Consider the following 14,003-nt stretch of genomic DNA (forward strand, 5'->3'; position numbering starts at 1 on the left):
AGAGAGAGTGTGTCTGTGTGTATTTTGGGTTTTTAGGGAGCTGCCTCTGATGGGAAAGGGAAAACAGGACACATACACTTCCATCCCAGGAAGTAAAGACATTTTCAGTAACTTAATTTGTTTCTGGTTTTGGTTGGGAGGATAAGTTAAAAACCATGTAAGAAGTAAATGGAAAGGGTGGGACTTCCTTATTAAAGCCTACCTACCCAGAGTTACGTTATTTCTGCAAATATCTCCCAGATGTCTTCTTTTTACCCTCTGTGCCGCACCCCTGCTCCCACTCCCATTTCTTTCTCACAATTAATGCCTGATTATTGTTGCAAAATTCTCTAAGGCTAGGAATGTGTGTGTATGTGTGTGTGTGTGTGTATATATATATATATATATAAAACCTCTAGAGAAGTTGGGCCTGATGCTGGATCACAGACATAAACTGTCAAGATTATTTTGATGATGAATCTAAGGGTAGGGTTAAAACAGACGTTTAGGTAGGGTTAATTTACCTATGCTAGAAGTTGTCTGTTACTATAATGCAATATGACAAGAGGCCAAAAGATTACCTTTTATAAGAACTGAACTGAGGAACAGAGAAGGGTTGTACAGTTAACACCATCACCGCCACCACCTTGGCTTTAGTTTAAATATTTACTGCCAGGGAATGGTCAGGAAATGACTCAGAAGACCCATCAGGTGAATCCTGAGATCACCTGTAATAGGGCTTGCAGTATACTTTTGTTCAATTTGTTGTTCCCATTGCTTTCTTGTCTGGTACTTTTTACCCTGTATCCACAAAGACAGACATTACTTCTTAAGCAGCTTGAACATACCTGCTTCTGCAACAGGATTAGAGATTAAAACATCCTCTTCCCATTGTTTTATTTTTTTTCTTCCCCTTGTTTATTTATTTGTTTATTTTTGGCCACTCTGTGTGGCATACAGGATCTTAGTTCCCCGACCAGGGATCAAACCCGTGCCACCTGCAGTGGAAGCGTGGAGTCCGAACCGCTGGACGGCCAGGGAAGTCCCATCTTCCCATTGTTTTAAAAAGTAACCTGCAAACCACTAGCATCCACGTCACCCAGTGTGATTGTTTTGTAAACTCCAGTTTCTCTGGAGTTCAACTCTTATTAAGTCCCCAGCATGCTCCTCAGCTGAGTGTGCTCTTATGCTGCAGGTGATAAGGGCCCCCTTTTAAGGAACCCCTCTGGCTCTCTCACCCTTCAGCTATCTTTAAAAATTAACTGTACATTACATCCCCAGAATGTATTAATCTTATAACCGGAAGTTTGTACCTTTTGACTACCTTCACCCATTCCCCCTATCCCCACCCCTCCATCCCCCTTCACCTCCGGCAACCACAAATCTGCTTTCTGTTTCTGTTTCTTTCTCCTCTACCTATGTCTCATGACTTAGTGAATGGTATACCATCCACTCAGTGCCTAAACTGGAAGCCTAGCAGTCATCCATTGTCCTTCCTCTCCTCTATAGCCCACATCTGATTGATTACTATCTGGTTGATTCTTCCTTCATAATATCCCTTGAGTTTGTCCCCATTATCTCTACTGACATTACCTTATTTTGAACCACAGGTTGCAAACTGGTGACGTTTGCACCAGATTTGGCCATTTGATTGGGTTTAGTTTTGCACAATTTTAAAAATAAAAAAATTTTCTTGAAAATTTGTAAGATCTAGCAATACCGGGCAGTATTCTTGCATGAAGACTATTAATTGGAGCTGAATAGTGGCTATCTTTTTAAAGAAGTTACGTGCTTTTGATTTCTCACAGTTCCCACCATTCCCTATTGTCTTTAGAACCTGCCTGCTTCACTCGTTTTTGTTACATGTCTGGCTTCTGCAGGGGCTGGAATCTGTGACCCCTTGTTTTCTCTCAAGAGAAAACCTTCTAACTGGTTTCCCAGCCTGAAGTTTTACCCTTCTTTAACCCATACTGCAGCCAGAATGATCTTGGTAAGAAACTTTATCCAGTCACTCCACTGCTTATGCCAACCTCTAGCCTTCAGTGGTATCTCACTGTTGTCAGGAACAAACAAACAGCTCTTTAGTATGATGACATTTAAGACCCTTCGTGATCTGACCTTACTTATCTAATGTCAGTCAGCTCAAGGAAATGTTCCTTCTCTTACACATTACTCTCCAGCCATATTCAACTTCTTGGATTTATTTGAAAAGAAAGCATTAAAATGTGGCCGTGTGTCTGGGGTTTGGATCAGAAGGATATGGACTTAAGAAATTTGCTGCAGGTTTTTTTTTGGCAGATACTATCAGGTTAGCAAGTTTCCTTTCTATTCCTGGTTTGCTAAATTGAAAAAAAAAATCACATACACTGAAATTTTTCAGAAGAATTCTGCGTCTATTGAGATGACTATGATTTTTCTTTTTTTATGTCTAATATGTTGCAAGACATTTCTAATTATATGCATATTTTTTTATTCCTCATATAAACCCTACTGGTCATATTTTATTATTCTTTTTAGACATTCTTGGATTTAGGCGCTGTCTCTCCTCTATGTTTATATATGTATGTTTTGGAATTTTTACATCTGAGCTTATAAATGAAATTGGTTGGTAATTTTTTTGTTTTGCTATCATGGTTATGCTACTCATAAAGTGAGTTGGGCTTCTATCCTTTTTTCACATTCTTTGGAATAGTTTGTGTAAGATTTGAATTATTTGTTTTTCCTTGAATATTTAGTCGAACTTGCCTATGGAGCCATATGAGGCTAAAGTTTTCTTTGTGGAAAGACTTGTTTTCTGATTCAATTTATCTAATGATACATGATTACTAAAATTTACTGTTTCTCCTTGTGTTGGTTTTGGTAAGTTATGTATTTTCTAGGAATCTGCCCATTTCACATAAATCTTCAAACTTATTAGTTATTTATAATATCTTATCTATTTTAAGACTGAATAACATTTAGTGATTCTCTTTGTTTCATTCCTGTTATTGACTATCAGTGCATTCTCCCTTTTTTTCCTTAGTCTCTCCAGATATTTATCAATTTCATTAGTTTTTCATTAGACTTTTGGTTGAGTTGTCCTTTTCTAATGGATTTTTGTTTTCTATTTTATGTAATTGTGCTCTTATCTTTATTATTTCTTCCTACTTTCTTTCTGCCTCAAATAATCTATTATTTTTACATCTAGTACTGCTTTTGCCTAAAAGTACAGGCATATCTCATTTTATTTTACTTTGCTTTATTGTGCTTTGCACATACCGTTTTTTTTTTTTAACAAATTAAAGGTTTGTGGCAACCCCATGTCAAGCAAGTCTATTGGCACCATTTTTTCCAACAGTATTTGCTCCCTTTGTGTCTCTGTCACATTTTGATAATTTTCACAATATTTCAGACTTTCTCGAGGCGAGACCCTCCACCAACAAAGAGATTACGACTTGCTGAAGGCTCAGATGATGGTTAGCATTTTTTAGCAATAAAGTATTTTTAAAGTATGTACATTGTTTTTTTAGACATACTGCGGTTACATACTTAATAGACTATAGTATAATATAAACTAAACTTTTATATGCATTGGGAAACCAAAAACGTTGTGTGACTCACTATTGTGATATTGGCTTTAATGTGGTGGTCTGGAACTGAACGTGCAATATCTCTGAGGTATGCTTGTTTATTTGGCCTCCCATTAACATATGTATATCAGCTTTCCTGCTCTCTCTTTAAAAAAAAATTTTTTTTAACTTTTACGTTTTGAAGTAATTATAGATTTTTCTCAGGAAGTTGCAAAGATTGTACAGAGAGATCCTGTGTATACTCTAACCAGTTCTCTCCAGTGGTTACATCTTACATAACTATAGTACGATATCAAAATCAGGAATTTGACATTGGTACAATGTGTGTGTATAGTTCTTTTTCATCTTATCACATGTATGTATAGATTTGTGTAACGACCACTGCAATCAAGATATAGAACTGTTCTATCACCACAAGATCTCTTTCATGCTACCCCTTTTATAGTCACAGCCACCCTCTCCTTCCCATCATACCTAACTTTGGGCAAGTACTAATTTGTTCTCTGCCTTTATAGTTCTGTAATTTAAAAATGTTGTATAAATGGAATCATACAGTCTGTGACCTTTTGAGATTGTTTTCATTCTGCAAAATGCCCTTGAGATCCATCTAATTTAATTTACCTGTATCGGTACTTGGTTCCTTTTATTGCTGAGTAGTATTTCATCATATTGATGTGTTCTATAGTTTAAATGTTCACTTAATTTTTAAAATTGAAATATGGTTGATTTACAATATTATATTAGTTTCAGGTGTATGTCAGAGGTGAAGCAGTTCTAGGTGATGGCAAGATTCAAGATGAGGCCATGGGAATGGGTGACTGAAGTGGAGCAGAGGTGAGGCTTATTGTGTTGAGGAGGCTATGTTTTGGAGAGGACACTCATGGATGTTTGAATCACTTGGGGGTAGGAGTAGATCTTGGGTTGGAGAGGAATTCTATGAAGTAAGTTCCAGTGTTCTCAAGGAATGAGGGAGAGTAACCAAAGGGAGATGGTAGGCATATGGCCAAAATACGTAAACCTCAAAGAAACAAGAGACTTTAAAAGAAGGTGGAGTTAGTGATGGTCTTAAAGTGCCAGGAGTAGCTTTTGCACAGCAAAGTAAACTATAAACAAAATGAAAAGACAACCTATGGACTGGGAGAAAATATTTGCAAACAATGTGACTGACAAGAGCTTAATTTTGAAAATATGCAAATAGCTCACACAGCTCAATAACAAACAAAATGAAACAAACAAAAAAGAAAAACAAGCAACCCGATAAAAAAATGGGCAGAAGGCCTAAAAAGACATTTCTCCAAAGAAGATACCCAGATGGCCAATAAGCACATGAAAAGATGCTCAACACCGCTAATTATTAGAGAAATGCAAATCAGAACTACAATGAGGTACCACCTCACACTAGTCAGGATGGCCATCATCAAAAAGTCTGCCAATTATAAATGCTGGAGAGGGTGTGGAGAAAAGGGAACACTCGTACACTGTTGGTGGGAATGAAAATTGGTGCAGCCACTGTGGAGAACAGTATGGAGGTTCCTCAGAAAACTAAAAACAGTTCCCATGTGATCCAGCAGTCCCACTCCTGGGCGTACATCTGGACAAAACTCTAATTTGAAAAGATACATGCACCCCATCAGCAGCACTATTTACAATAGTCAAGACATGGAAGCAACCTAAATGTCCATTGACAGATGAATGGATAAAGAAGATGTGGTATATGTATATACAATGGAATACTACTCAGCCATAAAAAAAGAATGAAATAATGCCATTTGCAGCAACATGGATGGACTTAGAGATTATCATACTAGGTGAAGTAAGACAGAAAGAGAAAGAGAAATACCATATGACATTACTTATATGTGGAATCTAAAAACTTATACAAATGAACTTATTACAAAACAGAAAGAGATTCACATAGAAAACAAACTTATGGTTACCAAAGGAGAAAGGTGGCGGGGGGAGAGATAAATTAGGAATTAGCAGATACAAACTACTATACATAAAATAGATAAACAGCAAGGTCCTACTGTATAGCACAAGGAAGTATATTCAATGTCTTGTAATAAACTATAATGGAAAAGAATCTGAAAAAGAATATTTTATATATATATATGTATGTATATAACTGAATCACTTTGCTGTACACCAGAAACTAATAAAACATTGTAAATCATCTATATTTCAATTTTTAAAAAAAGTGCCAGGAGTGAGATTGATTACTTCTAGATCCAGATATACCTGGGTTTGGGAGAATAAGTAGTCTCTACTTGAGACTATTTTTACAGAGGATTTTGAATTTGTGTGTATTATTTCTATGCAGATTTTCATGTCTTTATTATACATGTATATACCCACAACAATATATGTATTGTTTTGTATGGTTTTAAACTTTAAACAAATGGCATAATACTCTGCATATTATTCTGTACCTTGTTTTTCATTCAATTTGTTTTAAGGTTTATTCATGTTGATACTTGCTCTCACTCACATTAACTACAATATTTAATGGTATTGCTACCTGTTTTGTATTCATTCTTCTGTTGGAGTATGATTGTTTCACAATTTTGTGTTAGTTTCTGCTGTATAACAAAGTGAATCAGTTATACATATATCTATATCCCCATATGTCCTCCCTCTTGCGTCTCCCTCTCACCCTCCCTATCCCACTCCTCTAGGTGGTCACAAAGCACCGAGCTGATCTCCCTGTGCTATGCAGCTGCTTCCCACTAGCTATCTATTTTATATTTGGTAGTGTATATATGTCAGTGCTACTCTCTCACTTCGTCCCAGCTTACCCTTCCCCCTCCCATGTCCTCAAGTCCATTCTCTATGTCTGTGTCTTTATTCCTGCCCTGCCCCTAGGTTCGTCAGAACCATTTTTTTCCCCTTTATATTCCATATATATGTGTTAGCAAACGGTATTTGTTTTTCTCTTTCTTTTTTTTTTTTTTTTTTTGTGGTACGCGGGCCTCTCACTGTTGTGGCCTCTCCCGTTGCGGAGCACAGGCTCCTGATGCACAGGCTCAGCGGCCATGGCTCATGAGCCCAGCCGCTCCACGGCATGTGGGATCTTCCCGGACGGGGGCACGAACCCGTGTGCCCTGCATCGGCAGGCGGACTTTCAACCACTGCGCCACCAGGGAAGCCCTGTTTGTTTTTTGATATTGAGCTGCATGAGCTGCTTGTATATTTTGGAGAGTAATCCTTTGTCAGTTGCTTCCTTTGCAAATATTTCTCCCAGCCTGAGGGTTGTCTTTTCGTCTTGTTTATGGTTTCCTTTGCTGTGCAAAAGCTTTGAAGTTTCATTAGGTCCCATTTGTTTATTTTTGTTTTTATTTCTTGTTTTATTTCTCTAGGAGGTGGGTCTAAAAGGATCTTGCTCTGATTTATGTCATAGAGTGTTCTGCCTATGTTTTCCTCTAAGAGTATTGAAGAGACTGTCTTTCCTCCTTTATTTAGCTCATGCTTTTTGTTTAAGCAAGAAGGGAGATTTATTAGAAGAAAACTAAGAACAAGTTATGGAACCATAAAAGACCCAGAATTGCCAAAGCAATCCTGAGGAAAAAAAAACAAAAGTAAGAGGCATAACTCTCCCATACTTCATACAATACTACAAAGCTACAGTAATAAAAACAGTGTGGTATTGGTACAAAAACAGACATATGGATCAATGGAACAGAATAAAGAGCCCAGAAATAAACCCACACACCTATGGTCAATTAATCTTTGACAAAGGAGGCAAGAATATAAAATGGGAAATAAGTCTCTTCAGCAAGTGGTGCTGGGAAAGTTGGATAGCTGCATGTAAATCAGTAAAGTTAGAATACACCTTGACACCATGCACAAAAACAAACTCAAAATGCCTTAAAGACTTAAACATAAGACATGACACCATAAAACTCCTAGAAGAGAGCATTGCAAAACATTCTCTGACATAAACCACACCAGTGTTTTCTTAGATCAGTCTCCCAAGGCAATAGATATAAAAACAAAAATATACAAATGAGACTTAATCAAACTTACCAAGTTTTGCACAGCAAGGAAACCATAAAAAAAAAATGAAAAGACTACCTACAGAATGGGAGAAAATATTTGAAAATGATGTGACAGACAAGGGCTTAACCTCCAAAATATACAAACAGCTCATACAACTCAACAACAGAAAACCAAACAACCCAACTGAAAAATGGGCAGAAGACCTTAATAGACATTTCTCCAAAAAAGACATACAGATGGCCAGTAGGCACAAGAAAAGATGCTCAATGTCACTAATTATTTGAGAAATGCAAATCAAAACTACAATGAGGTACCACCTCACAGCAGTCAGAATGGCCATCATTAAAAAGTCTACAAATAACAAATACTGGAGAGGCTGTGGAGAAAAGGGAACCTTCCTACACTGTTGGTGGGAATGTAAATTGGTGCAGCCACTATGGAAAATAGTGCGGAGGTTCCTTATAAAACTAAAAATAGAATTACCATATGATCCAAAAATACCACTCCTGGGCATATACCTGGACAAAACTATAAGGAAAGACACACGCACCCTGTACGTTCATGGCAGCACTATTCACAATAGCCAAAACATGGAAACAATCTAAATGTCCATCGACAGATGAATAGTTAAAGAAGATGTGGTACATATATACCATGGAATACTACTCAGCCATAAAAAAGAATGAAATAATGCCATTTGCAGCAACATGGATGTAACTAGAGGTTATCATACTAAGTGAAGTAAGTCGGAAAGAGAAAGACAAATAATATATGATATCACTTATATGTGGAATCTAAAATATGGCACAAATGAACCTATCTACAAAACTGAAACAGACTCATAGAGAACAAACTAGTGGTTGCCAAGGTGGGGAGTGGGGGAGGGAAGGACTGGGAATTTGGGATTAGCAGATGTAAGCTGTTATATATAGTATAGGTAAACAACAAAGTCCTACTGTATAACACAGGGAACTATCTTCAATATCCTGTGATAAACCAGAATGGAAAAGAATATTTAAAAAAAGTCAATATGTGTATAACCGAGTCACTTTGCTGTACAGCAGAGATTGGCACAACATGTAAATCAAGTTTACTTCAATAAAAAAAAAGATAACATCATCATGGTTTCATAGTGATGCTTCTAGTTCAAATGCAGAACTATATAGGATTTTAATTTAACCTCATCAATCTTATACTTGCTTCTCCTTTTCACACACTGAAATTTTTAGGGTCGGACTTTCCTGGTGGCACACGGGTTAAGAATCTGCCTGCCAAGGCAGGGGACATGGTTCGATCCCTGGTTGGGGAAGATCCCACATGCCATGGAGCAGCTAAGCCCGTGCGCCACAACTACTGAGCCTGAGCTCTAGAGCCCGCTAGCCCCAACTGCTGAGCCCGTGAACCACAACTACTGAAGCCTGTGGACCTAAAGCCCGTGCTCCACAACAAGAGAAGCCACCGCAATGAGAAGCCCGCGCACCGCAACGAAGAGTAGCCCCCACTCGCCGCAACTAAAGAAAGCCTGTGCACAGCAATGAAGACTCAACGGACACACCATACACAAAAATAAACTCAAAATGGATTAAAGACCTAAATGTAAGGCCAGAAACTATCAAACTCTTAGGGGAAAACATAGGGAGAACACTCTATGACATAAATCACAGCAAGATCCTTTCTGACCCACCTTCTAGAGAAATGGAAATAAAAATAAACAAATGGGACCTAATTAAACTTAAAAGCTTTTGCACAGCAAAGGAAACCATAAACAAGACAAAAAGACAACGCTCAAATGGGAGAAAATATTTGCAAATGAAGCAACTGACAAAGGATTACTTTCCAAAATATACAAGCAGCTCATGCAGCTCAATATCAAAAAAACAACCCAATCCAAAAATGGGCAGAAGATCTAGATAGACATCTCTCCAAAGAAGATATACAGATTGCCAACAAATACATGAAAGGATGTTCAACATCACTAATCATTAGAGAAATGCAAGTCAAAACTACAGTGAGGTATCACCTCACACCAGTCAGAATGGCCACCATCAAAAAATTTACAAACAATAAATGCTGGAGAAGGTGTGGAGGAAAGGGAACCCTCTTGCACTGTTGGTGGGAATGTAAATTGATACAGCCACTATGGAGAATAGTATGGGGGTTCCTTAAAAAACTAAAAATAGAATTACCATACGACCCAGCAATCCCACTACTGGGCATATACCCAGAGAAAACCATAATTCAAAAAGAGTCATGTACCACAATGTTCATTGCAGCTCTATTTACAATAGCCAGGACATGGAAGCAACCTAAGTGTCCATTGACAGATGAATGGATAAAGAAGACGTGGCACATATATACAATGGAATATTACTCAGCCATAAAATGAAACGAAATTGAGTTATTTGTAGTGAGATGGATGGACCTAGAGTCTGTCATACAGAGTGAAGTAAGTCAGAAAGAGAAAAACAAATACCATGTATTGTCACATATATATGGAATCTAAAAAAAAAAAATGTTCTGAGGAACCTAGGGGCAAGACAGGAATAAAGACGCAGACGTAGAGAATGGACTTGAGGACACAGGGAGGGGAAAGGGTAAGCTGGGACGAAGTGAGAGAGTGGCATGGACATATATACACTACCAAACGTAAAATAGATAGCTAGTGGGAAGCAGCCACATAGTACAGGGAGATCAGCTGGGTACTTTGTGACCACCTAGAGGGGCGGGATATGGAGGGTTGGAGGGAGACACAAGAGGGAGGGGATATATGTATACGTATAGCTGATTCACTTTGTTATACAGCAGAAACGAACACACCATTGTAAAACAATTATACTCCAATAAAGATGTTAAAGAAAAAAAAGTAAGATCTGTAAAATATGAAAATGATTGGTTCAGACAATCAGGCCTTCTGCTATCTGGAGAAAGAAGACATGACTGTGTCTGGGATGTTAAAGTGATGCTTCATTAAAGAGGTTGAACGGCAATTCGAGGTTGGTGAAAGAGTAAACGAGTCTGGAAGACAGAGGACAGATGATCCTTCAGCCCACGGTCAGAAGAAGTTTAGCAGAAGCAGAGTTCATGGCAGAGAGCAGTAAGAAATAAGGTTGGAAAGTAAAAATGGGAAAAACTGTGAAGGAAATGAAATGTGATGTTGGGAATTTTTCTTGAAGGCTTCTCAGGCTTTAGTGTACATGTGAATAACCAGGAGAGATTAATTAAGGCACAAAACGCAGGGCTCCACTTCCTGAATTTCTGACTCAGTAGGTCTGAGGCGGGGATCCAGATACTTCATTTGTAACAAGTGCTATGGACTGAATTGTGTCCCCCCAAATTCATATGTTGAAGTCCTAAACCCCAGTGTGACTGTATTTGAGATAGGGCTTTTAGGAAGTAATTAATGTTAAATGATGTCATATGGCTGCGTTCCTAAGTTGATGGGATTGGTGGCTTATAAAAAGAGGAAGAGCCAGGAAGAGAGCTCTCACCAGAAAGCAAACTGGCCAACACCTTGATCTTGGACTTCTAGCCTCCAGAACTGTAAGTAAACAAACGTCTGCTGTTTACTCCACCCATCCTGAAGTATTTTGTTGTGGCGGCCTGAGCAGACTAGTAGAGAGCTCCCAGGTGATGATGAAATTGCTGGTCTAGAGACCACTCTGAGAACCATGGCTGTGGGCAATGGAAATCCATTAAGGTCCCTACAACTGTTTTTCTGTTGACCTTCACTTATCACAGCCTTTTATTTTTTTAATTAAAAATTTTTTTTTTATTTTTTAAAAACTGGATCCTGTTTCCAGTTCCAGAAAAGTCAACCAAAGATTATAGAAAATCTGGGGCACTAGGCACAATTAATGAGTCCCATCAGCTTGTCTGCATGCAGTTTCATGAGTAAGGGCTCCTTGTTGAAGTTCATTCCAAAGATTTCAGTCAATCACTCTCCAGTCCTGGAGGGGATGGCGGTGAGGGAAAATTGCTAGCCAGAAAAATAGCTTGGTACCATCAGCTTTATTTTCTTCCATTTTTCTATTAAACTCCAAAGTCAACTTTTACTGTTTGAATTTTACTCTGGTGGTTAAAAAACAAATGCAACTTCCAAATAAGTTTAACTGAACTAACACAATCGGCTATATAATACTGTACTGTAATATATAGGTTTATAATACTTTTCACACAAATAATACATACAAATCAAACAAAAACTAAGGACATTTTTTTTGTTTTGTTTTTTTTTGCGGTACGCGGGCCTCTCACTGTTGTGGCCTCTCCTCCGCAGGACTCTCAACCACTGCGCCACCAGGGAAGCCCAGGAAAACATTTTTAATCCTATAGTACAGTACCTTGAAAAGTACAGTAGTATAGTATAACAGCTGGCATCCAGGGGCTGGCTTTGAGTGAACAGGGTAGAAGAGTTACTGACTGGAGGAGGGAGAAGTGGGAGATGGCAGAGCTGAAGGATCTTCAGCATTAGGAGACGGAGGGCAAGCTGCAATTTCACTCACGCCTGACGTTGATGGAACGCATGCTCGCATCTTTGAAGGTTCACAACTTGAAGGTTTGTACGTAGGGGACTTACTGTAATTTATAAGGTTTTCATGTTAACATAGGAAGTATTAAGGAAATAATGCCAACTAGAGCAGAGAAAAAAATGTGTCCTTCCTGAATGAATAGTCATTGCACGTAGATCTCCTAAACTGGCACAAAGCTTTTAAATTGGGTATCACTACACATACATTATCCAAACTAACAAAAGGTGGCAAAAAGGTGAATGAAGGTAGTAGATGATTTTAAAATGAATATTTGGCTTTGGAATGTTTTAACATAATTTTTAGATATGAGTACCTAATATCTAAAAATGTACTCTAAACGTGATACTGAAGTTACAGGATATTCAATGGCAGTGACTTCTTCCTCCTTCTGTCCCTAGGCAATTTATTCTTCTTCTTTCCAATCTTGGAATAGATATTGTTCAGATTAAGCAAAGCACCCACAGTGTCTGTCTGTCTGTCTGTCTGTCTCTATTTTTTTCACCCATTGGGGCAGGTACCAGTGCATGTGTCTCTGTCTCTATAATAATGTATCTATATGTGTTTTAAATACATAAATAACACACACACACACACACACAAACATACACACAACCTCCATGGTTCCAAAAATAACCTAGTCAAATTGAACTCTTCTATCAAACTGTCCCTGAAATGAGAAACTGGTTAGTTCTGATAGGTTTCCATACTATATGTCACAGACTTCTTTTCTTTAAAAAAAAAAAATCAAGGAATTGATTAATTAAGTTTTGGCTGCATTGGGTCTTCGTTGCTGCGCACAGGCTTTCTCTAGTTGTGGCAAGTGGGGGCTACTCTCCGTTGTGGTGCGCGGGCTTCTCATAGCAGTGGCTTCTCTTGTTGCAGAGCACGGGCTCTAGGCGCCCAGGTTTCAGTAGTTGGGGCACGCGGGCTTAGTTGCTCCACGGCATGTGGGATCTTTGCAGACCAGGGCTTGAACCCATGTCCCCTGCATTGGCAGGCAGATTCTTAACCACTGCGCCACCAGGGAAGTCCCTATGGCACACACTTCTTGAAAGTAACACTACACAGAGCATATTTGAAACGCAAATGAATCAAATTACGTATATGGAATAGGTGTCTGCTATTAAAGTTGACAATGACATTTGTGGGGAGAATAATCAGGCTGATTGGCTGCAATTTACTAAATTGATAATTATAAATGAATTTAAATTAAAAGTGACAGAGGTGGAAAAAATTAAAACTAAATGCTACCAGATACCATACATCTGAAACCAGAGTATTTTACCAACAGAGATATATTCAGTGGGGAGGGATTGGCTTTGGTCAAATATGAGAGATAAATATCTAAAGTAACATAGACCAAATATAAATTTAAAAATAAGCTGGGATAAGAATAGTGTGAAAATGTGTAACCAAAAAAATTTTAATCAGTTTTTCTACTACCACTCAGAATTGCTGTTATCCTGTCTTGAGTATCAGCTCAAGATAGGAACAATGCAACTCAGGCGAAATGTAGAAAATATGTGCACGCATGGTTCAGAGAAATAAAAGAAAGCATAAATGACATGAGGAGGAGAGATATAAGTGGAGTTTTACATGTAGGAGAAAGGTCTATAAAAATGAAGTCCTTGAGAAAATAAAAATGTTGAACCACCTTGGAAATTTCACTTTTAATGAGAAAGCAGAAAAACAAAGAAACCGGGCTTCACTTATATTAGAAAGGATTTAGTAGAGATTTTTCTCTGAAGCAACTTCTTAGAATAGTACAGTATAGATGAAATGCTTGCCTATGCATAGAAGTTTCAGAAAGGAAAAGAAATTTAGCTTGCTGCATCAAATTCTGGGAGCTGAAATTAGATCACATGGAGATGTCTCAAAGGCTGTCTCTCAAGATATCTGACGTTACCTTAATGAGTTTTCTACGATTCAG

The sequence above is a fragment of the Phocoena sinus genome, chromosome 10, assembly GCF_008692025.1.
Source record: "Phocoena sinus isolate mPhoSin1 chromosome 10, mPhoSin1.pri, whole genome shotgun sequence".
Taxonomy (NCBI): Eukaryota; Metazoa; Chordata; class Mammalia; order Artiodactyla; family Phocoenidae; genus Phocoena; species Phocoena sinus.